The 25,263-nt window shown below is 44.3% G+C and overlaps 1 long non-coding RNA gene across 1 annotated transcript; it reads left to right on the top strand.

Moving 5' to 3' along the window:
- The first annotated feature begins 4,594 nt into the window (after positions 1-4,594).
- LOC142591657 (uncharacterized) lies at positions 4,595-8,133 on the top strand. The gene is made up of 3 exons (XR_012830480.1): positions 4,595-4,731; positions 6,977-7,119; positions 8,088-8,133. It is a non-coding gene; the product is annotated as an uncharacterized LOC142591657 (long non-coding RNA).
- The last annotated feature ends 17,130 nt before the right edge of the window (positions 8,134-25,263 follow it).

Below are 25,263 nucleotides of genomic sequence, written 5' to 3'. Positions count from 1 at the left end.
GAGGATAGTATGGCAATTTGATGAGGAAGAAAACATACAGACATGAGAGACTATGAGATGGCGCCCTTGTAGCGTGCGCCGTACTGCGTGGATGACGCCGTTACTAGGTCAGGCGGGGAGCACAGGTTAAGGACGTCAAAGCGATACCATATATGGAAAGAAAGAACTGGCGTTCGCTTCGGACCAACTACGCCTGCGCTACTTCACCCACGGCCCCGCTGCTAGCGAATGCGCATGAGATCCGTGCGAGACACGCGTTCCCGTGTTCGCGCTTTCTTTCTGAACAATGAGCGACGCAATCGATGGAATTGAAAATATCTGAACAGCCGCGCTCGAATTTGGGATTAGGGAACACCTCAATTGTTCCAAAACTAAACTTTCTTGGATGCCACATTAAATGTTAACAGCTTTTCGATGCCCTCAGCGTACGACCTCTGAAAAAAGAATTTAGCAGTCAGCTCTCTTTCACTCTCTGTAAATACACTTTCTATCACGCAATGCTGCGATGTCAAGACCTCTGGGGCATATTTTTTAATAAAAATAAACTCGAGAATTTTGCCAGGAGACTTCAATTTCATCCGCAAGAGCTGTCGCAAGGATGCAGCACAAAAGTTGTATTGATAACCAAGCCCTTGAAGGCACTAAGCGTGGCCCACTCCGTAACTATAATTGGAAAGCAAGTGTTGCCGGTAACGAAACCAGTTTGGCTGATCAGGAGCCCCCCCCCCCCGCCCCCCCAAAAAGAAAAAAAAAACAGTGCACCTACTTAGCCATCAGATCACTGTGATGTGGCTTTGTTGCATACGGAAATTCAATATTTTAGAGAAATACCGGCGAATGCGTTATGCGCGTTGGTTTTTATGCCATGTGACAGAGGAATCCAGCGCTGTTGCAGTACCTTTGTATTTCGGAGCTTTCAGACTGTCCTCATGACGACTTGATTGCTTACAATACTAAAATATATTCGAGCAAGCTGGCACGTTTGCTGCCACACATTAGTAGCCGTTGCGATCTTACCCACTGCGAAGCAGGCCAGCCCAATATTTCCTTTTTTGTGTGTATGCGTAGAGAGAAACGTAACGGTGCCGCACGTGCAGCGTTACTGAGCAATCAACTTCGTTAGACATTCTTCTGCAGAAGTTCACGTCAAAACCATTGCACTGCCTGGTCGCAGTTATACGCAAAAAGTTACCGGGGCACGTTCTGTTTTAGCTGCGCTGCGTGGCTGAGCGCCCCTTGCTGGCTTGCGTAGAGGTACACACCATCGTTGCAGACACGCACTTCACGCCGCCCCACTTCCTCTCTGTTCACAGTATTAATGACCACACGCCACGTTTCGTTGCTCCCTTCACTGCAAAACGCAACGCAAATCTGCAAGTAAATCGATGAAAAACAAACTTACAAAAAGGCAACGAGTGACACTAGAATGATGTGCCTGCCGGCCCTTGGGCTTGTCACGAGTAAAGCTGATGATTCCCCGTATCTGCTTTTTGCACGTGTTTTGCTGTCCTTCGTGCAGGGATGTCATCTTTTGTGTTTGGTTCTTTCGTTGGTGCGTCGGAGTTCCGGCCTCGCTCCGAACACAAAACGCACTCTCTTTCGTGATCCCAGGGGCAACGCGGCGCACGCAGTACAGCCGCCACCGCCGCAGCACGTTTTCTGCGCGAGGTTCGTGACTGGCGTCTAATTACCAATATGGTGCCGTGTTCCATTCGAGGCTTCCGTATACGCTACTCTGGAAAGAGATCCTCGTGAGTTTTCGCCGCTGTGCTCTGTGATTCGCTTATATATTGCGCCGTATTGTCTGAACGTAAGTACCGCCTTGTTTACTGCATATGCGGGCAGGTCCAGGAACACGCGAACGTTTCGAAGCTGACGCGAGAAGTTGCTTAAGGTGCGAAAGCCCGAGCAGAATACGCGCGTCCGATCGGGGATGTTGGAGCCACACGCGGCTCAGGTGTCACACGCTGCAGAGTAACGACGCCATGCGGCATGCGAAGTTGTTTTGCTAGAGAACGGAAACGCTCAGCGGCGTCACATTCATGGACTGCGGAACGTACAAAATAACGACAATTCAGTGACACGACACAAGGGACGTAATGCTCGGTGCACGTGACGTTTCGTGCCACGCACGTAAGTAATGAACACACGAGCGTGCCTGCAAGGCCATTAGGAGTAATAAGGGGCCATTTTATGCGATGGGCGAACACAAATGCGCAGTATAATTATACAACTCCTGTCTTTCCTGACAAGTTAGCGGTGTACCGCTGAATAATAAGTATAGGTGGCACAAGCATTTTAGAAATGGTGTCAGGTGCAAAAAATGAGACATGGACAGGCGTAAGCATAAACAGTCGTCTGTTCACGTGACAAAAAGAATCGCATGGTGTCATGTGTGGGGCATTTTTTTCTATTGATTCAACCTCTGCATAAAACAGCAAAGAAATGAAGTGACACGGAATTGCAGTTTCCGGACGGATTATTAGCAAATGCAATTTAATCGATTTCATTTATTTTACTCTCCACCGTGAGCGCTTATTGCAGCAGTGGATTTATCAAACATAAGATATAGGCATGTGCATTTGCCAACGAAAGACAACACATATGCATAACGGATACGTATACAATTGTCAATGTACAAAACATATTCAGACGATAAGGCATCAATAGCACGGTATGACAAAATGAATGTCACAATTTGCATTCGGCGCAAGAGCGCAGTTAAGACAATGCACTGCTAAACTGAATACGACTTAGAACTTTAAATACTGTGGTGGCCACTTCTAGTGTAATGACTGAGTCCGATAGCCATGGAGGAAAGAAAGCGTAGGAGAGGCCCCAGCCAGCACGGACTTTTTGGATAAAGTGTGGCGGAAGTCACGTGCTGTTTTTCGCAAATGAGCACTGCGACAGGTGCCCCAAAGGTCAACGTTGTCATAGCAACCACGCTCCTCAAGCTCTTATTGCTTTTCTCGGCCTCTAAAAAGTGAGATAAAAGTTTTGGACCCGTGTATCTCTCACACCGTATTTTGTTCGCGACGCAAGCTGACTTTGAACCGCGGTGCGTAAGCTTGAAAGTAGCGTTCAGGGTCCATGAGCGTAAGAGTCAGCCAGCAACAGAGACGCTCAAGTAAACACGGCATTGATCTTCGTCGTCTTCTTCAACGTGCCACAGTAAAGTACAGGAGCGCGTCTGCTTCACTAACCATGTTACAGAAGTCTTGTAGGCTTTGTTCTGACGCGCGTCGGCAGCACACGCTTCCAGCGGCTCGTAGCAATGTAATTCCAAGTTCGCGCCTGTCTGCTCCCGCGAGCTGATTGGAGGCACACTGGGAGATGCCACACCAACATGGCTGCATTTTCTGCTTCAGAAACGTGACGTCAGGGCCTCGCCTATTTGGTTTCTTTCCTTCATGTCGATAGAAAATTGCAGTGCTTAATGGCCCTACCAACCAAAAGCCTACTTAAGCAGTCTTTAGAAGTTGTAAGAAGGGGAATTTACTGGCTGTGTCAGGGCCTACGAGTTTCAGCTCGAAGTGCTTACGATATCGTATATTTACATGAATATGATTAACCAGATAGGAAAATGTTTTTAGATTGAGTTTCTTTTCTATAGTTAGAAGCTCAGAGAGTTTAAATAGTTCAGCGGTAGTGTGGTGACGACTACAATAACTTAATATGAAGTTGGAGGCCAATCTCTGTACTTACTCAATTTTATGTGATTTGTTGAGGTTTAGGAATCCCATATAATCTTAAAATATTTATTGGCAGGCCTCAGACGCTGAAATTTTATTTCAGGACAAATGATAAAGAGGTATCGTCGGAATAGCAGTAATGCCTTCTTGACCTTAAAACAAACTTCATCAGCAGGAGGACCTCAGGACGAATATGGTGTAAATATATTTCCCAACAGTTTGTGTCTTCCCACTGGGCCTATGACCAATGAACCTATTTCAGTAGTTGAAGATAATTTCTTTTTTAAAAATGAACATGAGAACAGATTTAGTTGGCTTTAGCTTTCTTTGTCATTTGTCCAAATATCCCTGATTATTTCACCAATTAAAGATCAGTTCCATCTGATCATTCCATCTGCTGAATTCTTTTGCATGGTGTGCAATCTTCCGTTAAGATTCTTATTTGAGCAGTGCTATATATAAGATAATTATTTACGGAAATTACGAACAGCAGGGGCATTGAGAAACTTCTATCCGGTACTCCAGGGGATACACTCTAAAAACTAGGAAGGGTATCGCAGGAGTGAAGTGGCCGGTTCACTCTTCAAAGCATCGTTTTACTCTCGCAGAATGTCGAGGAGAGTGAAATGCATTGTTCACTCTCTCACCAAGGAGAGAGTGAAATGTGCTTTTCACTCTCCCCTTAAGAGAGAGAGTAGAATGCCCGTTCTACTCTTGCGGCAATAGAGAACAAAACGTAGCGTAATCTTCTGCTTCAACTGTAGGTGGCTGGCCCCGAACATGTCAATGTTTCATTCATGCACGCTGAGCAAAGATCACATCGTTTTGCTTCTTAGAGAACAGGCCGCCGCAATTCAAAGGCACGCGCGCTCAAGATCGCGGAACAAGACAGCACCGGAGAAAGGTGATCCGTCCACCGAGCAGCACAGCAGCAGCAAAGGCCAGCCCAGGGAGATCGTATGGCAGCCATCTCGCGTCGCCACGAAAACACGACAGTCGTTCGTCATGCCTTGGATATAACAGCAAATCCTCCACGGTAAGTGAATTCTAACTTAGGTGCACATTGTCCGTATATGTCATGCTATCGCCAGGAAGTCGTCGCTGAGCGTAGCCGACGCGATTGACAAAGGACTAGGCATACGCGCTGTCTCTCTCGATGTCAATCGAAAAAGCCAGTCGTCGCAATAACTGCATGTGATTTTATCACTTTGCCGTTGTCCGTAAGAGCTTCAAAGATCGCAAACGCTGCCAGAACTATGGTATGTTCAATAAGACGCCAGGCGAGAGGACGCTTAAAATGGTTCGCTCACCAGCCTGTGATTCCGAGCCTATGCGGAGCGTGATTAGCGTGCGTTTTGTGTGTTTGAATTTATTCAATTTGGCAGTCTTCTGTGTACGGAACGCTGTTGAACTAAGGAATCACATAACAGAAGGCGCCATTTTGCTGGCAGCATGCTTTTTTTTATAAGTAAACCGCGCGCTTGACGGTGTCTCGCGCAGGGGGAATCTGCGACCACTGAAGTTACGTGCAGCACCAGTGCTAGTTAGAAGCTTTGCCGCAGGCATTCAGCTGCATGCTGCAAGAGGTCAGTTGGGCGCGTTATCTTGAACTTACTGAAAACGCATGATGAATCCATGTTTTATGCTGAAAAAAGTATAAACCCCATGTAAGCGATCTTGCGCGCGGAAGCTACAAACGACGCGATGGAGATGGCTGTCGCGTTCGCTCGTCGCCTACAAGTCGTATCCGTGCGAGCGACGATATTGAGCGACGCCTCCCCGGTGCTGCCGGCATGAGGGCTGCAATCACGCGTGACGCGTGCTTTAGTAATTTACGTTGATGTATTTTATTATAAAAAGTAGCATAAAATATTTCCAGAGGTCTTGCCGTAGGTTCTTATCCTTGCACGTATAAAAATTGAATCATTTGCTCGTTCCGCGCGACAATCGGTAGTATTTGAGCGATGTACATCCAGTTCCGGCTTCGCGCTATTGGCTAGTCGCTCATAGCACTTTCGGGCGACGAGCGACGATTTCTAGATTTCCAGAACAGAGCCATCTGTTCAAGCGACGGCCCGTTTTCTCGCTCGGGGCCGTCGCGCACTAAATCGCTCTCACAGTGTTTATCCCTAAGACTGAACTGTTTTTGCTCATGTATTGGAATGGTGTGATTATAGGTCTGGTTTTGTCTCCTGTTACGGTTTTCGTGCACGGTGCGAAACTGAAAGGATGCTGATGTCTACGAACTCGGTGAATTGTCGAGCAGCTAGTTATGCATCGGCATCGAATGTAACGGCTGCTGTGTGGAATTACAATTGCAAGGGCGCTTTGCATACGCTTATTGTTTTGGACATGCCTTTGCATTTGCTAATATGAGTTGGCGTGTCAGAGTTAAGTCATATGAATAGCTAAATCAGCCTTCCTCTGGGGGTTACAAGCGTAATGTCTGCATTTTGCATGGCAGATCAAAATGTGTTTATCGCTTGAGTATTTTTAGTAGAGAAATAAAATATCAGAATAAAATGTTGCTTTAATTCCGTGTTACCAGTCTGTCGTACACATAACAATAGGTTGGCGTAATAAACTAATAACTGCGGTTTAACTGCAACTTTTACATGCCTTCAAGAATCTAAAATGCTAGATTTCAAACTGCAGCAGTAAGTCGGGTCTGTAAAAAATGAACTCCATTGCGCACCTCATACATGAAAATAAGTTCATGCCTTTTAGTAAGCTTAGATGCAGGCCGCAGTGAACTTTCTTGTTAGTATTGAAATGTGGGTAAGCTTGCCATAACAAGCCTTGTTGTCCTTTTTTATAGGCACATCCATATATCCATTGAACTGAAGGACGATATTTTCATCCCTACTGAGCATCATGTTTGCAGCTATAATCCTCAAATTATGGCTTCAGCAGTGGCACAACCAGGGATGGTGCGGGGGGCACACTGGGCACGTGCTTAGGATATGTCACAAATGGTGTTTGCGATGCACCGGACTCATGACAGACCTATGATGTCTGAAAATGACCAATATTCTATTCATTAGCAGGAGTATTGGAACATTCGTGCCGAACGAGGATGAACTGTCCGTTATTTCTTTTTTGTTTAAATCTAAAATTGAAGTTAATTTAGCAGTTGACTGTTGCAGTCATTTGGATGTTTTGCATGCATTTCACTAAGAAGACTAAGAGCTAAGACTTTATTTTATTGCCATGGCCTTGACTGTCTTGATGTTGTTTTGCACCATGCCCTTGTGTTGACTTCTGCATGCGATATTTTTCAGGCACCCGCTTTATATAACGCAAGAAGGCAGCTGCAAGGACACGAGGATGTGAAAGAGCCAGTGCAGCGCGACTTCACGTAGTGCAGAGGAGCCAATGCCAAAAAATCAAAATACATTGGCATGCAATTTGGACAAGAAAACTAGTATGTGGGTATATTGGGTGTACCATTTGACCAAATGTAAACAAAATCAAGATAGAGTATGTTACACCAAGATGAAAATTCTCACGTGCTCCAGGCAGTCATCTTAACATGGTATATTTGTGTAATGTCTCCGATTGGAAAGTCAAATCAAGTATGCTCTCTGGAGACAAACACATAGCAGCAAGTGTCATTGAAAAGTTAGAAATGTGTTTTAAAAAAGCTGAGTAGTTCTGAGAAGTGACTGCTTTTTGTCTTGCCTCTCAACAGGTACATCCATGTGATAAAAAATAGTGGTACAATGAAATTGCATGTTTGCTTAGTGACATGATACATACTTGCAATGAGCACGGTGCCTGTGTTTACTATAAAAAGCAACAGCCCATGCTTGGTTAGCTTAGGCCCAGTATAACATGCAGGCATAGGTGATAGGCGCTTTTTTTTTTAATTTCTGTGTCGTGAGGTTCACTGACGTGCATATAGGTGCAGTGGCACGCAGTATGGCTAGTACAAAAGGGGAGGGGAGGCAGGTATATGTAGCTCACTGTACACGACACAGGGCAAAGGAAATCCGTGTTCAGAAACTATGTTAAATGCCACGTATGTAAATTTTACAACGCTACTCATTCGAAGCGCGCACAGGTGCATATTGAAGAAAAGTTTTCCAGGGTACATAATTTAGTGCGTACTTTACACTAATTTTGCTCTAACCACAAGACATAATAAATTGAATATACTGCACGGAAAAACCTAGCGTGAATTAAATTGTGCGTCAGCTTCGTGTGTATAAATATAGTCTTTCCTATGCATTAGGTTTTTCACATAATGCATTACCAGTTGACAGCCTATCTTATCATGTGTACTCTGTTTACATTACAGTTGTTTATTAGTTTACTCATTTGTTTTGCAACTTATGAAATGCCGGTGTATATATATTTTCAACATTTGACATAACCCTGTGTGTTTTGTAGGGACAACCCAGGACGTGCATTTCTCAGCACCCAGTCAACTCCCAGAAGTGACTCGAACACAGGCCACCAGTAAGTGGACATCAGTTGCAATTTCACATTATGCAGTTGGCTGCTGCCTTGTACTGAGGCTTTTTTTTAATGAGATGGTGGTGTCGTTCTAATGTACATTTTGACCACAAAGGTGAGATCATGTCTCACAGAGGCATATATGGTTGCTATTCTCTGCGAGGGACGTGTTCTCGTGTTCGTGAAGCATTTGTGTTTGGCAGTATTGTCGCCCAATGAGTCAGATATAAACACTGTAACTCGCCACTGCCGGCAAATAGTTGCGAGAAACACAATATATTATGACGCTGTAAAGTTATTTCATTATATCGAAGGAAAATTTTGCAGCAGGAAAAAAAGGTTGCTATTCCAGGTAAACATGTCTTTTTCTCACAAGTTATTTAACCAAACTGTGGATGCGTGAAATTCGTGACTTATGAATAGATTTTAATTCATCCTTTAGTAATGCTTCTAAAAGAGACTAGAAATAGCATGTGACTACCTCTCCAATCAGCAGATCATACACTTAGTCATAAGTGGTAGTTCCATGCAGTCTCGCACTCTATATAACCTTTCCTTTCAGCAGCATTGGAACTGGCGGCTGCGTTTTCAGAAGGAGGAGTGCACTTGGCACTGTATATGTATGTGTGAATTCGGTTTTCTTTGTATCTGTCGGATCGCTGACACAAACAGTGCAAAAATCAGTTGTACCATGAGGCTGATGACGCCTTCTGCTGCTAGAAATGCGGCACTTCATATTTTATAGTACTGCATGACATTTAAATCAAAGCTAGCACATAAAATGATCAAGAAAACTAACCGCTGTTATAGCTGTTTTCCTCAAAGAAACCTTGTCCTTTATGGGCTGTGTTAATCTAAGCTCTCCACCGATGTTTCAGTAGTATTATCCCTTAGTGAGTGAGACATTGGGGGCAATAATAGTGTTAGTCTTTATATGGTGTCCTAATTATGTGTATTTGTTCCAACAAAGTTGTCTAGATTACTTTATTGTGTAGTGTAAAGCTTATGAAACCATCAGCAACTAGTGAGTTGCTAACATGCATATGGATTTGTCAGTATACAGGTGGCACTCGGCTGTACCACTGCAGTGCTGCAGAAATTGCCAGCACCAGCGGCTTTGCAACACCTGTTTCACAGCATGTCGGTATGTGCTAATTTATAGTTATGTTGAAATGGGTTAGTATTATGGACCACTGCTACTCTGTATTGTGACAGATCCATATGATAAGTGATGTAATGGGCACAGCGAAAACCTGTGAATGTTTTACTATGGTACATAAAAAGGCTCTCCTTTTCTTCACTGGAGCAGGGGAGAAGAGCATGCAGGCACTCCTGAATGTACATATATTTCTAAACATGAGAGAGACATATATATATTACACATACAATTAAACTAAAGGCAGGGACATTCCATCTTTCATTTTGAATTGACTTGTACAGCGCAAAAATACAACACAGACCACAGAGAAGCCCGCGTGTTAACAGGTTTGATACACACAATATATCAACAGATTTGATACTTCATTGGAATGCATCATGTAACCGCACAAAAACAATGGACAAAGAAGGAACACACAGGACACTTTGTCCCTTGTTTTTGTGCGGTTACATGATGCATTCCAATAACGACCACCAACTAGCCCGCTTATCCCTGTTAAATTTGATACTTCAGGTGTGCTATTTTACGCAAGGGGGAAGGGAAAGGGGAGAAAACCAGAAAAAAGAGTGGAGTGGAAAAGAAAGGAATTGTGCCAAAAAGCATGAGAAACATCGTGCAGCCAGGATCGCCAGCAGGACCTGTAAAAAGCACTCTGATAAAAAAACATACAGGGAAACCTTACCTATTGTTTGTTTCAATCAACTCAGATCACATGCAGCCATTACTGCAATCAAGTTGTTTCCTTATGTCATGAGGGAATGATGTGGGCCCAAAAAACTGTTTAGAGCTGAAGGATTATGTTCCATGCTAGCCTCATTACCTGCTTTTTATCATATTGTTATCAGCTGCATATGTTAGGGACAAAAAGTAAGAGTACGAGCTTTTTCCTGATTCGCCATTCCACACAACATGTCTTTGTGACTATATGTACATGCAGATGATCCATAGATGAAAAATATTCAGTACAGCAGAATCTCATTACAAGATACACTTGGTTGTAAGAGACATATGAAAATGGTTTGGTTGGTTTTCCTATGTTTGCCACGTTAACAACACTGTACACAAGAGGCACCTTTGTTACTAACGACTTCTTAAGTATTCACTACTTCGAAGGGACACAACCCAGACACATTCACTTCATGCACCTTGTGTGCACCGAAGGGCGTAAAGATCACGCAATCCTCACACAAGTCAATTGCGCATGTCTCTTTAGCATGAACTAGAAAAGGAGGGCAACGAGGACAGTGCAGGGCAGAAAGTGTCGACAGTTGAAGCTGACGAGCGTCTAAGAGCACCTCAAAGGCACTGCGAGCCACAAGGCTTGCAAAGTGAAGTGTTTAACTTCCAGAAGTTAGGAAGGAAGCTAACGCAATCTATAGTCACTAAAAAGCTGTGAATGTCTTCTTTAAAGGGCCCCTAAACCACCAAGGTTGAAATTTAGTTGCGGTGTTGCAGTTGTACATGTTAAGGCAACGAACATGTAGCCACGAGAATTTTTCGTAACGGTGCAGTAATAGTGGAGCTACGTGTTTGATTATCGAAAAGTAGTCCCCGCTGATTTTACTCTTTCATCTGATACACGCCATCTGGACAGTATCGTCTTTTCCTCGCCTAGTACACCTCCAAATGTTACGGGACAGGCCATCACCAACGAGCTCTGTTGCTGCCGCGCAGGCCCGTCGTCCTGCGAGGGGTGGCGCTAATGACCTCGCCAATACAATGGAACTGTGTGGTGACTCTAGTTGAAGAGCCTCATAGGGAGACCCTTCTGTTGGCGTTTCTGTTCTTTGCCCCCATTGGCTGCCCACAATGGCATTGTGAGCAACGCGACGAGGAAGAAGGAGTGTGTATTTGCTTGGAGGCCTTGCCGGCAGTCGTACGGTTTCGTTCGACCAATCGAGAGCACCGGAAACTGGTGACATCATCAGAGACAGCCTGGTGATGTCAGGACAAACTGGGGGTGCAGGATAGGTCCAGAGAGGCGCACGGGGTCGTTTTCTTCATATTGTGGTGCTCCCACAATGTTACGCACTGTGGCGTTTGGCATCGTCAATTGTGACGGCATTCTGATTTTGATGCGCGTGTTTACTTGAAATGTTCAAAAAATGTCGAGAAGTGGTTTAGGGGCCCTTTAAGCAACCCTGAGCAATTATTCCTTCAGATATATCTAAACATACTTTAGTGATGATGCATAATAAAGTGATCTAGTCTGGCTCCTCAGTGTTTTAAAATTTTTGGTTTCGAGACATGTTTCCCGTGCCTCTTGAGTATCTCTTCTAATGAGGCTTAACTGTAATGTACACACACAATTGTGTAACTCCTCCTGCAAGTATTATTCATTAAGCCTGGTCACTGATGTGCAAAGCTTGTGGTTAAGTTTTGATGTCCGTACTTTTTAGAGCTATGTTTATTAATTCAGGCTGTTCTTATTGGTTCTTCGATGCAGGAGACAATGCCTACGAAATTATTGGCTCTGATGACGAGAGCCCTCAAGGGGCAAACGACATCTCTGTTGCAGAAGTGAGCCCGATACCACCTGAAGTTACCATGACAGGTGGCACGACAGCAATAGATAAAGAGACGGCCATGTCTACTGCAGCTGCAACAGTGTACGGGGCAAGCAGCAGTGTGTCAGCATCAGAAGCAGTGTCAGAAGGAACCGCACCAGGCCTGGTAGAGCAACATGTGTGCTATCACTGTGACTTTTTTTGTAGTGCATACAACTCATTTGCTCAACATACAAAAGCTTTTCACCACGACTGTGAGCCTGTGTTCTTGTGCAGCAAGTGCAAGACTAAGTTAAGTGTTATAACACAGTACTAGCATCACTTTAAAATATGAAAACATATTACAGTTGTAGCCTCCCCAGCCAGCCCACATAGCGACAACAATGTGGAACACATGGTGGGACACACCTGTTCTCCATTAGAAGACAGTAGAGACTGTCAGTGTTGTTGTTAGATTAACTGGTCTTTGTAGGCAACTAGAAAGACAACACAGGTGTCATAAGATTGTTGTTTATGTTGTTGTTGAAGAGGTAAAAAAGAAGTTTGATGCAGCTGAAGTGCCAACTCATATTGAGCAAATCAAAAACAACCACCTGAGAAAGCAACACTATCGAAATTTGGGTATCTATGTGCTGCCAACTCTGGTAAGGATGGCATACGAGACAGAAGTGTGATGAAGATCACACAAACACTGCTGTTCCATCAGTGGTCACAGTGAGCAGTGACTTGTAGGGCAAGAGAGTCAACTGAAACGGAACATTATGGCATAGTGTCATGCTCCCATGTGACCACTTTCCATGTTATTTTGCATGATACAGCTCAACCTCCAGAAACGAGACTGCAACTTGTCTGTAAAAAGCTTTCACAAAAAATTATTCATAACACTATTAACACAGCAGTATCTTCTTTTTTTGTGGGTTCGAGGTTCCCGGGTGTCCATTAATGAAAAAATTGCGGAAAAAAAGAACATGTGTCGTACTTACACCTTTTTAACACGTACGAGGGGGACAGAACTTTTCTAGTCATGCATCTTCATCATACTATCAAGTTTTTAAATGCCTTTTATAATTATTATTACCAGTTATATCTGAGTGCATTTTATGCATTTAGCAGGTGAAAATCAGGTCAATTGGATCAGATGCCTTATCTGCAAGAGAGCCCTATATTCAAGAAATTTGAATTAAAATAGGTACATTAGAGACGCAGTCTTTCAGCACTTTATTGCGTGTGGTTTAAGCATTGCTCAATACTTTTGTGGGTGGCAGTTTCAACCGCCACAGCATTGCGCTTTGTCACGGTCACGTGTCTTCAAAGCAGTGTTTACCATTTGTGTTGATCTGTTTGTGTATTCATAGAGCAAGTTCTTTATTTTTTTCCGCATTCTTGTGCTTGCACTAAGCTTGTATATGGCGGTTACAAAATGGGCGTCACTATAACAAACTGTTCTGTTGAGCTTACAGTTGCAAATAATAGTGTTCAGATGGCCGCACTTCTATGTAGGTGCACCGATAGCTTTGTGTATGTTCTCATGTTTGTATAAAGCTTATATAAGCTAGTTACAAAATGTATGTCACTAAGCGTTGTGATATTCTTTAAAGAACTGCTTGGTTGGTTTTACACTTGTGAATTAGTATTGAGCCGGTGGTATTTCCATGTAGGCCCACTGCTAGCTTTCTGTGTGCTCACGTGTTTGTATTAAGCTTTAACAAGGGAGTTACAGCATGTACGTCACAAAGCGCTGTGATATTTTTAAAGAACTGCTTTGTTGGTTTTACACCTGTGAGTAATAGTACTCGGGTGGCACTACTCATGTGTAGCTACACAGGGACCATTTGTATACATTATGCTCATGTAAAGCAGTTACAAAGTATATGTCACTAATCACTGTGATATTTGTTGAAGAATTGCTGTGATGGTTTTACACATGTGAATAATAGTTGTCAGGACACAGTACTTGCGATGTATAGTTGAATTTATACAGTGCCAAGATATGGGCTGTATACGTACCAAAAGAAATGTATGTCATTATATTGTTGTGATTATTACTGTTTGGATTTTATTAAACTCTAACAACATTTTTTCTTGTATCTATTGAGGTATGGCAATTTGTTATGCAACCAAACTGAGGACCTGAACTTGTGTATACAAATAAACAGCTAATTTAAGAGTATACTGCTCATATTCTGCGAAACCAGTTTAACAAATCTTGTACTACAATGCTGGAAAAATGACAGAGCTAACAGGGATGTACAGAAAGAGTTTGCACTGGCTGAAGGACTGCCCCACACTGGAGTTGGTAATGTTGCGTTTATTGGAGTAGACCAGTAAGTGCACTTCTATTAAAAATGTGACAGTCAATGCAGAAACATAAGGCAGACGAGCAGATGTGGCACATTTTTTTCAGGGCCCTCCATGCCTACTACTGCATTTCTAGTCTTCCTGTGCTCTTCGTATAAGCCCCTGTTCAGCCAAGGTTTTTACTCCATGACAGTTGTTCTACTGGGTTCGTAGCAATATTGAAGAAAAAAATGCAATGGTTTTCAAGAACTTTCGAGGCCCCGACACAGTAACTTCAAGGACCTCGTGCGATTTTTTTAGTCGTTTGGACAGGCAATAACTTGTTCAACAACATCGTTAACTTTAATGCAAACAAAAGAATACAAAACAAATCGCATTTGACTGATTTCAAACATTTGAAAGACTGCTAATTTGCCTTTCACGGCCCATCACTAAACGCACACAAGGAAGCATTTCAAGAAAGCGCTCAAAGTTTTTCTGCAATAGCACAATTAACTACTTGGACCTGCAATATTTGCAGTTTTTGAATACTGTTTGGTTTGACAGTGTATGGGATGCCATCTGTTGCCTCATCTTTTCACCACCAAATAAGCAATAGTCGTTTGTAATTTCCTTTTATTGTGTCTGTAGCTCTCAATTTACTCATCACGGCCTTTCTTTGAATGCCTCAACTGTTGAGCTTCCTGCTTCTGCTCCTCCAAGTACATTTGTCACCGGTTCTATGTGCCTAAAACTGGTATCTGCAGCTCCTTTGTAATTCCAACTTAAAGGATGTCGCTTTCCTTCTATTACCTCCACAGACAATTATCTGTGACATGCGAAGAGTGTCACAGAAGGAAAAAAAACACTTGGCAATGTCTGCTAAGTCTAGTCAAGTGTACAAATTTAAGGACTTTCCAGTACTTCTAAAAATTCCAGGGTTTTCAATGCCTTCAAAATGGCATTTTAGAAATAAAGGGTTTTCAAGGATCGCTACAAACCCTGGATTCTAGCACCTAAATAATTTTACAAGCTCATTCTGGCATGGAGTTCGGAAATTCATGCTTTTTAGCTAACGCTGCACTATCTCTGTACATTGAAGCCACGAGAGCGCAACTATTTTGGAGTAAAGAAAAATACTGAAAGCTTTTAATACCACTCTTTTTCTATGGAGCTTCGTATTGCCTAGTTATGTTTACCAATGTGCCTGGTTTTCGTGGGCGTTTCTTCGACATTTTCTGTGAAAAGTAGATGACTAACCCCCGTATTCAGAAATGTATCTTAGTACAAAACTCTTGCTTGACTTGATATAAACGACGCCTGGTGCGAACGTCCCCCAGACGCTCACTGCCTTTCTTTTGGTGCGTTCACGACTTGCGTCATTTAGATCAAGCCAAACATGGGCTTCAAGTTATGACGCATTTCTGAATATGGGGATAAGCGTGCGCAATTCCGGGCAACGCATTGTGCCATTGACACTGAGAGGAAACGGGGAAAACAAAGTTAACGCCCTATGCTCCTAAACTTTCGCGTACCTGTGGTGTGCGTGTATCGTGGAAGAAGAAACAGCGCAAACACCAGGACGAAAAAAAGCATGAACCACACCAGCGCTTCGTGGTGTGGTCCATGTTTTTGCGTCGTCCTTGTGCTGCGCTGTTTCTTCTAAAATGCTCAACCAACTAACTGGCAAGTCCATCCTGTGCATATATATTGAACACACGTATGAATGTAGATGGTCTTCGAAGCTTTTAGAACGAGCACTGCCACAGGATACGAGCAGTGCACGCGTAACAAGTGGACACATTAGTTATTTAAACATGCGTGCCAATGCATTTATAGCGGCTATCGGCATAAGCAGTCTCCAAATGCTGGAATGCATGCTCTTCAAAACGCCAACGATCCGCTGCTAATGCAGGACAACAGCTCACAGCGGACTGAACCAAACTCTAAACTAATGCACTTGAAAAGAACGCCTACACGGCAGCGTGAGGAACGTCGAAATGCCTGGTACTGGCGTCGCAGTTGACCACATACGAATGGAACTGGCGGAAAAAATAAACAGAAATGCTCACCAGTATACGCGCGAATTAAATTCACATACGTGGATTGTAGGCGCGATACTTTGTATCCGTGTATTTTGGAGAACATATAATGCATGGACTGGAAAAGCACTCGATCGTGAGCTGAACGGCACATTTGTTATTTTCCTGTGGTGACGACAAGCCGTGAATAGTTCTCACGTCGTCTACGTTGTATTCCTTCGTTAGTCGTAGCAAGGAATGGAAATGATGCAAACGCAAACGTATTCCAGTACACAACAGCACAGCACATTGCAGAGAAACTCCACCCACCGCAGCCGATTCCTCAAATACATTTGTTATGTATATAACCTCTAAAAGAACGCGACTGAGCGTGGTGGCTCTGTGGTGTAATGGTTAGGATGTGTGCTTTGAATTGTATAGATGCGAGTGTACGCGGGTTCGAATCCACGTGATGTATAGAGCAATGTGGTTCTCCATAAGTATGTGATTCCCTCGACTATTGTGTTCTAATTCGATTATGTGTCTCCTGATTGTGAAATGTGCGAAGGTAATTGCGGATTAAATGTTAATTAGCTTTTTTTTCTCCGCAGTGGCGTTTGGGACGCATACGCATAGGCCGATTCCGAGCAGTCACGCCTCATGGTAGGCAGCAAATAGCCAGGAAAAATGACTTTAAAATCCTGCATAACATTGCTCACGCCTATTCTGAAGGCCGCTTGTAATTCAGCCATTGACTCTGAAGAGCCGCCTAGGGAACGGTGTATCAGCGACCATAATTTGATCTGATTTCCTGCCTGCATGCGTCGCCAGGACTTCGCTAAGACGGTATTGGGAAGAGTACTAGCACTCTGTTTGGGGGAGTAGAAGTACTCGGTCTGGTGTAGTGCCATTACCCCTGGGTGAGAGTATTAGCACTCTGCGGAAGAGCACTAGCACTCCCTGTGGGAAGAGTATTATCACTCTGCAGAAGAGTACTAGCAATCCCTTGCGGTGGAGTAACAAAACTCTGTCAACAGGAGTTGACCTACTCTCTCTCAAAGAGGGTCGATCTACTCTCGAAAAGAGAGTGAAATATGGGACAAGCCGCTACTCCCTCAAAGAGAGTGCCCGGCACTCTCTTTGTTTTTAGAGTGTACAGAAGAAAGGCTTGACTACACAGAGCCAAGGTGGACATAATGCTGCCTCTGTATCAGATCATATGTAAACCACCACCTACAGCAGAGTTTGTGACCGGAACAATGAACAACGAACTGTGCAATGCATTTCGCTAGGGAGGTCTCATTACCCGTAAGCCACGTATGTAGTCCTGCCTCTCAGCGTGCCAGACAGAGGACGGCAGCATCGCATATGTGAAGCGAGCGACGCCAGGATTGCCGAAAATTTTCCCTCTGGCCCGTGAGCTCTGGAGAGTTCGGTGCAATGAACCTGGCCCTCCATAGCGTTGTGATCCGTCATTGCCGCGACAGAGTTTCCTGCTATTGCTAGAAGAAACTCCGACGCTGCGATCCCTCAGCCAGCATGAGAACGTGTATTTGTCTGAACTTCGTGCATGTGACTTAAACCGTTCGTGTGGTTTCGTTTATTACGCTTTGCCTACCTACATTGTCCCGAACTGCTTTGCCTTTGATATGCGGCACCTCGTGCCCTGCCATCGCACTAGGGGCCCTAGGCTACATGCAAACGCTGGCGTATCGTATCACTCTTGATGGCCTAGGAAATGTGGTGACCTATTGTGGCATTTGGTCGCACTCCTGGAAAAGCGGCCACGTAGAAGGATACGCTTTGCTCACTTTATCTCTAGCCGAACAGCACTGCAAAACAGTGGACAAATACTACGGGATATGCTCGTGCTCCGAGTGTATTTCGTGGCACCACGCGAAAGCATTGCGCTCTTGACTCATCACTTATGGCGCGCTCACACTGAGAAACGTTCTAGCGCGCGGGGATCCTTGCGAAAGTAGAGGCCAGAACAGATGCATCCACATCAAATCTCTCGTTGCGCGCGACAAAATGCTCGTTGTGTGCCGCCAACTTTCACCAGATGCGCTGAAACTCGCCAGGTCACTTCTCGCAGGCTTGTCCTGTATTCATGATTGGTATAGAGTGTCAATATTGTTGGTATAGAGTGTACAATGCGTCAATCAAAAATCAAAACAAGAAAATTACGAAACACACTGCACAGACAGCAAAGGCTTATATTACGTAGGCAAATACAGTGACGAGCTTTCACAAAAATCACAGATAACACTAACGTCTTATTTGGCACCGTGCCACTTTGGAATCGGTAACACTCACCCTGCCGCTACAACGACAGCATGGTAGCCAAGAGCAACACGTCGACCGTGCTCGAAGCTACATAGGCTACAGTGCTTGCTTGATTTCCTAACTCTGTAGTCTCTTCAGCGCTATAGATGAGCACCTCGTAGTCTTGCTTTCGCGCGGCACCCAGAAACAGGAGCGGAGAGTGAGCCTATTGCGCAGCAGTTGGCCACTGTGGCGCAGTGCAGTTCGGCCAACCGAGGAGAGCACGGAACACAGAGAGAGGGAACAAGCAGGGCATGCTTCAATTCCAAGAATCGTCGCCTAGGACGAAACGTGGGCTCACTACCCTCAATCAGAAGGCCTGCAATCATATTGTCACGTGGTGGTGACGTTAAGAACCCAGTAGCAATACTGTGAAAGACAAAACTAACTTTTATTGGGCGAACCTTTGCCCACAAAACAAGCTACACTTATAGCACAACGATAGCGGTGAACACGGTCGGCGATCGTCGAAAATCTGATCAGCGGGTCAAGCGCGTCGGCTTTTATAGATCAGTCGTGGAATGTTCCACATTAACCGATAGGACCCGCGTGCCTTCCACAAAGTTCTGCACTATTCGCGTCGGGCATACATGCAATCAGATTACACAAGTTGCGGTGAAAGACAGTGGAGGGAAGCATCGATAACATTCCAGAAACTTCTTTTACATGCAGGCGCGTCCTGCGCTGCACGATAACATTTGTTAGGCGGCCAAACGTGGTCGCCCGATAAAGATAAGTACACGTGTCAATATCGACACGCCGAGAGATTATTGCTCGAGAATCTCTAACGCGGCGATATGATCGCGAACAGAGCCTTAAGAATCGAGAAATTGAGGTGAATGTAGGGCATGATTAGAGACTCCCCGGGACATTCAAGCACTTGCGCGATGACGAAAGCGCTCAATTAAATGCTGTCGCTAGTACTCAACTACTAGTTGCAAAAGACATCCTTGTATTGTATAATAAGATGAAATAAGATGCTACTTTCCCAATTCGATTCAATTTTTAGAAAAAAGGACGCGTTGAAATTACCCTTGACAATAATGCGGACGGTCGAAAGGGTTTGTTATCGCGTAATGCTGCGCTGGCTTTGCTGGCACACTAAACTGACAAAAACTGCAAGTAGCAGAGACTTCAACTTCCATGTGTCGCGGGATGCCCGAACGGTCTAAACCACTTGACTAAAAAGCAGCTGCAGTGACAGATTCACCACTCAGTCCTGGCTTGGTGCCGCCGTCTATCGGGTACCGTTTTACTCCTCGACGGCAGCAAAGGGTGCTAATGGTGTATGCTACGTCACCAGTCCCTCGGGTGGGTTGCGGGAGATTCGAATTTCGGAAAACTATACGGACCCTCAAGAAAAAATTTTCTCGTAAACTAACTCTTTTCTTCGCACGAAAAAAGCATTAAGACAGTTTCTGAGTTGTATATAAACAATAGGCGTAGATTCAGTATGTGGCTTTAGTGTCTCTTTAACGATCGCTAAGCCCATGGGCCTGTGCATCGCTATTAGCTCGCTGTGTTGTTCGTGCGGTACGCCGTTGTTGTTCACCGCAGTTTTGCACATTCGCGCTTTCTTTGTCCCAGCTCTTGAGAAACTTCTGGGACTCTCGCCGCTCTCGCGTCGGATCAGAGAGGACGGAAGAATGGGTTGAAAGTTGTGCTATCGCGTGCTGTAGTTCATCCACAATTCAACAGTGTTTACGCCGGAAGTACCGTTGGTGCAGTTGATGCGGCGTGAACTGACACGAAGGAGCGTTTGCCGAGTCCGCCTCAAAGGGTAACTCCGGTGCTTGGTACATACACTATTATAGTTCGTGCAGTGTGCCTTGTCATGTGGAGCAGAATATGATTACTACTACAACAAAAACAATAAAAGTGATTTCCTAATAATTGTTCTTCATGCCGTAGTGCAGATTTTGCGAAAGGTTTCACGAAAATTATCCTGAAACGTATTGTTGTTGCTAAGAGCTTCATATATTGTTTATTTGCGTTATGTTATGAAGTATGCTAGCGCCGCGGATCGCTTGGTCTGACCGGGCACAAAACTTCAAGCAGGGGATGTCATTGCTTCTGTACATAATTTATCAGCATGAAATCGCATAGACATTTCTAGAAGTACATAGATGTGCTATTTTCACAGCGAACATCAACGTGCCATGGCACCTGATTGCTCTGTCTTACTGGCAAAATTTTATCTTTTGTGCTAATTTTTCTTATTACAGATCGTCGCCAATGCAGCCTGTATTTGTTGTGTTTTGTGTTCTGTGAGTTTTCGTGCATTTGACAGGTTAAATAACGGCCTGTGATGTAAGAATAAGAGATTTGTCCAAGCGGATGCACCTTCATGTAGCTGGCTGTACGAGAGCTCTTCACAATTTAATGCGACGCTGTTAAATCACAAGTTTCTAGTTTCATCAGTGATTACCATAAGCTGAACAATTATTATTGTTTAGGGATGTCACAATTTCCTAAGACGGAGGCACCTCTGTACCACATAAAAGCCTGCGGTATTATTGCTGCCTGAACAGCAGGATAAAGCATCTGATCTACTTCCTTTGACAAGGTGTGTATAAAATGGTCACGGCCACTTATGAGTTATAGGTTCTGGTCATGTATGTTATGCCTGACAAGATTTCTGAATCTCTCGTGCAATTCAAGTATTCTTGCTCATTCTACAATTTTAATAACGTTCCATTAAGTCATGAGAACGAAGTTCTATTGGTGAAAATGCTTTAAAGCGGATGAGATATGGGGTGGCATGACATTGCGAAAATTCATGAAAAAAAATAAATTGTCATAACACTTGTGCTTCTTTCTTCATTATTAGCAATGAAAAATCCCTATCGAAAATATCGGAGGGTCAACTGCATTAGACAAGTTTATTTAGATAAGTTCCCGAAGCAGGCTAAATTGGCAGCAGCAAAAGCACTGAACCTTATTGATCTAAAAATAATGTCAGCTTCTGCTCTTGCAAGCGTGCTGCTTGTGTGCTGCGTGTCAAAGTAGATAATGGTTAGTAATGTATGGGACATAGAAAAATCTAGATACTCAGAGAAACCTTTAAGAAAGTGCGTGCTGTCTTTTCAACACAGGATATCTGTCTATGATTTTAACGAAATATAAAATGCATAGGCTGGCATGTTTCGCATAAAAATGAACGACACTTTTACTTTAGAATTTAATGTAGCCTCTTTATAATGCGTCCCTAGTAAAGCTTAGCATCAAGCTTGAAGCTGATCTCTGATGTCGCATCAATTGCAGGTTGTTATAACGTGGTATCACCAACTGCTGGTTACGCATGTCAGTCAGCCTGGTGCAGTGGTCGCAGGTGAGAGTATAACCGAAACTTGGGGTATGCGTTGGCTTTCTGCGCATCACGTGGGTGTCATGAGCTGAAGTAGAAGAAAAATTGCCGACGATTACGTTACTTCCTAATGCGAAATGTGAGCGCAGCAAATAAGCTGTTTCACCTTTTCGATAGATTGAGGCAAAGAAATCTAGCAACACATGTATGCGCTATCACAGAATTTTTTTTTTATTTTTCACACGTATTCCTTTAACAAAGACTCCACTAACAGTTCTTGACAGTCATGAAGGAAGCTTTGTGGTCGGAGAAATAGACTGATATATGTTCGACTTGGTACACCAATGCTTGATTCTCAAAGACGAGATGTATACAAGTGCCTCGCGAGGTTGTCACAGCCGTGGGACGCGTTACGAGCGAGAGGAACGGGATGTTCTCCCGCATAAGTGTTAGGAAATTGCTGTTTGTCTTTATGTCAAGCCGCCACCGATCTGGCTCTCTGATTGCCACCGCACAGGGCGAACGGCAGCGGCAATTTCGGCTCGGGCGGTGCGCATATACAGATCCGCCGCCACCGATCTGGCTCTCTGATTGCCACCGCACAGGGGTCGCATTGGAGGAGGAGCGAAGAAAGGAACTAAGTTCGAGCCGGCGCTTTGACAACCGGAGACTCGCAGGAAGAGGGGGGAGGGGGGCGGCGTGTACACCCAGCGGCAAACGATGGGGGCAGAAGCGCGCGCAGCAAGCGGACAACACGATAAAGGGAGGAGGGAAGAGATAGCAGCGACTGACTGATGCCGCTGACGCCGATAGTGAGTCAACCCCAGCTGCGGAGTTGGTTTCAGGGACAACGAATAACCGGCGCGTCGGCAACTGAAGAGCACCCTATCCGCCACACAAGAACAGGGGGGGGGGACCCTTTCCTCCTCTTTCTGCATGGCGGCGACGGTGTTCTATGCAGTCACGTTATCTTGACTCTCTAGCGGCGTCAGCGGCATCCAGCGGTATCAGTCGATCGCTGCTAGCGCTGGGGGGATGAAAGGGGGGCGGAGCTGGTTACGAGGCCGACGACGACGCCGACGCGAAACCCAGGAACGGACGCCAAAGAGCTGCGCTCTAAAAGGACAGAGAAATAGGAAAAGAATGAAGGCTAACATGGCCTCGTAGGAGCGAGGTGGGAAGTGAGAGAACACTGCTAGAGGAGAAGAAGGAAGAAGTCCGCTGGAAGTCTGCGCGAAGAGGGCGGTGAACCAAGGACGTCGAGATTGAAGAGCTCAACAGGAGGAAAACACCAGTGGCTCTGCACCAGTGAGGCCACCATGGTTGCCAGCAACAGCTTGGTCCGAGGACAACGGCCCCGTCCAATGCTATGGGACAACCTCGCCCTCACCGGCGACAACACTCGGCAAGCCAGGCCTATACCACGGAGACAACCTCCAGCAGAGATGCCAGTAGTCCACCGAGCAATGCGAAAGAGCTACGACGACTCAGTGATGTAAGCGCGACATCGCACGTTACTTATTAGGACGTTTTAAGAAGATCTGAAATGATATAAGAACTCGGGAAAGATATAAGTGGGAAGGGGAGAGAATAAACACAGTGTAACCATTTTTCCGCATGTATGTATATCTGACGAGGACTTGTCCGTGTGATACATTGTAAATGTGTTTTGTGCATCTGTCTGGATTCGCCTCTCGTGCTTCGGTAGCCGTGACATGCCACGTGCGGTGGTCGCAGCTGAGAGTGTAAGCGAAAGCTGGGCATGACTTGCCCTTCTGCACATTACTTGGAATAGAGCTTGAACTATGCTATTGTTTTACTTACAGTGGCACCATCTCTCTCGCCTTCTGCTCCTTATTATTCTGTCAAGTTGATAATGTGCACAACTTCTAAAGGCTGGATTATGGTGTTGACTTCTTAACTTGGCTGATGTTAATTTCAGTAGTCTCTGCTACCCTTGAAGCCATGCGGTACTTTGCGTTTATTTTAAAATGTTCAGTTTGAAATATGTATTTCGTTGTGGCATTCTCAGAGAAACAGGGTTCTTTGTTGTGAATATTGCACATATTTATTAGTCGCTTTTTCTAGTACTCTTGCTGGGAGCAGCCTATTGGCTGTTCCGCGAAAGAGTACAAGAAGATATTTTCTCGCTGAACAAAAATGCTTTATTCATGCCATGTTAGAGCCGTACTATTCTACTATAAAATATTATAGCTGCTATGTCGACAGCTACACACTATTGAAAGCGGCAAACAAAGGCAATAACGGATATTAATTTGACGGTTGAAATTTAGCTACCTAAGGTTTAGCTTTATCCCCCGCTGGCATATACAGCCTTAGTGTAAAGGCAGGAGTATGTCATTAACAAGTTTTTGAGATAAGCACAGCTTGAATAAGCACTGGTTAACATATGGAGGTAGTACCATATTTTGAGTGCTCTCCCAAAGCTTCATTTCATTTTTATTTTTTTCACTTAAACCACGAAGCCGAGTTTCTCTTTAGCCCGTGCAGTTGCTTCACACTAGGGGAATCCCATTCATTTCTCCCTTTACAGTGAGTCCTATTTTTCAATTTTATATTGCTTGGAATACAAAGGCACTTTAAGCAAGGCGGAGGATAAGTGGTTTGAATATGTACAATATGTGTTGGGACATATAGCTCACCGACTAAACTTATTAATTTGGCCCTAAAGCAGCACTAAAGACAAACACTAGATCAGTCCAGATGCATCAATTATTCTTTCTTTCTGTGCTAAGTTCGGATGGAAGGTTATTTATAGAACAGTGTGTGAAGATAAAGGCTCCATTTTCTGATAAATTTTACACCAAAACATTCCTTCCGGTACGTCATGGAACCATTATGCATTGCAGAGTATTTTACTGTATTTTGGATGCTGCGGCTCAGTACACTTGCTCAAAATTGCTAAGTACAATATTTGGCTCTGTTAGAAGGCTACATACTCAATATTTCTCAAAAACAAATAATTACCTCTTAGCAGACGGTGAGCAAGTGCGGAAACATTGTTGTGATTTCACCACTTCTATTTCACGTCGGCTGTTTTCTGGCAGCCTCCTCTTTTGGTCTCTGCAGCCTGTTTCTGGTTTTGTGCAGCAGAAATTCAATAATGTAGCTCAGATAATAATTTTTCTCTTCAGTGTCCCCTTAAGGATTTGTCTGAATGATGTGACATGAGGCAACACTGCCCGAAAATTATTTTGCATGTAAGCGGTTTGTGTGGCTATCTATCTGCTGTGTGGCTATCTGGCTATCTGTAGTAGTGTCTTTGAGGTGCTCAGAGATGTTACGGCACTTGCTCATTTCCGAAGTCCCTAAGAAGCCACAAAGAGCATTTGTTTGAAATTTCCCGCGGTAAATTATATTATAGTGTATTTGCTGGAGCTCTGGTAGACGACTGCAGCTGAAGAGCAGCGTCTTCTTCAAAGCATTGAAAGTGTGTGAGGATTGAGTTGGCGATTCTTTTTACTTCAGCAATCATGGAAAGATTGATTTATCG

The sequence above is a fragment of the Dermacentor variabilis genome, chromosome 8 (genome assembly GCF_050947875.1).
Source record: "Dermacentor variabilis isolate Ectoservices chromosome 8, ASM5094787v1, whole genome shotgun sequence".
NCBI classification, from domain to species: Eukaryota; Metazoa; Arthropoda; class Arachnida; order Ixodida; family Ixodidae; genus Dermacentor; species Dermacentor variabilis.
Note: the sequence above shows the minus strand (reverse complement) of the source record. Positions and strands in the feature narration are given on the sequence as shown.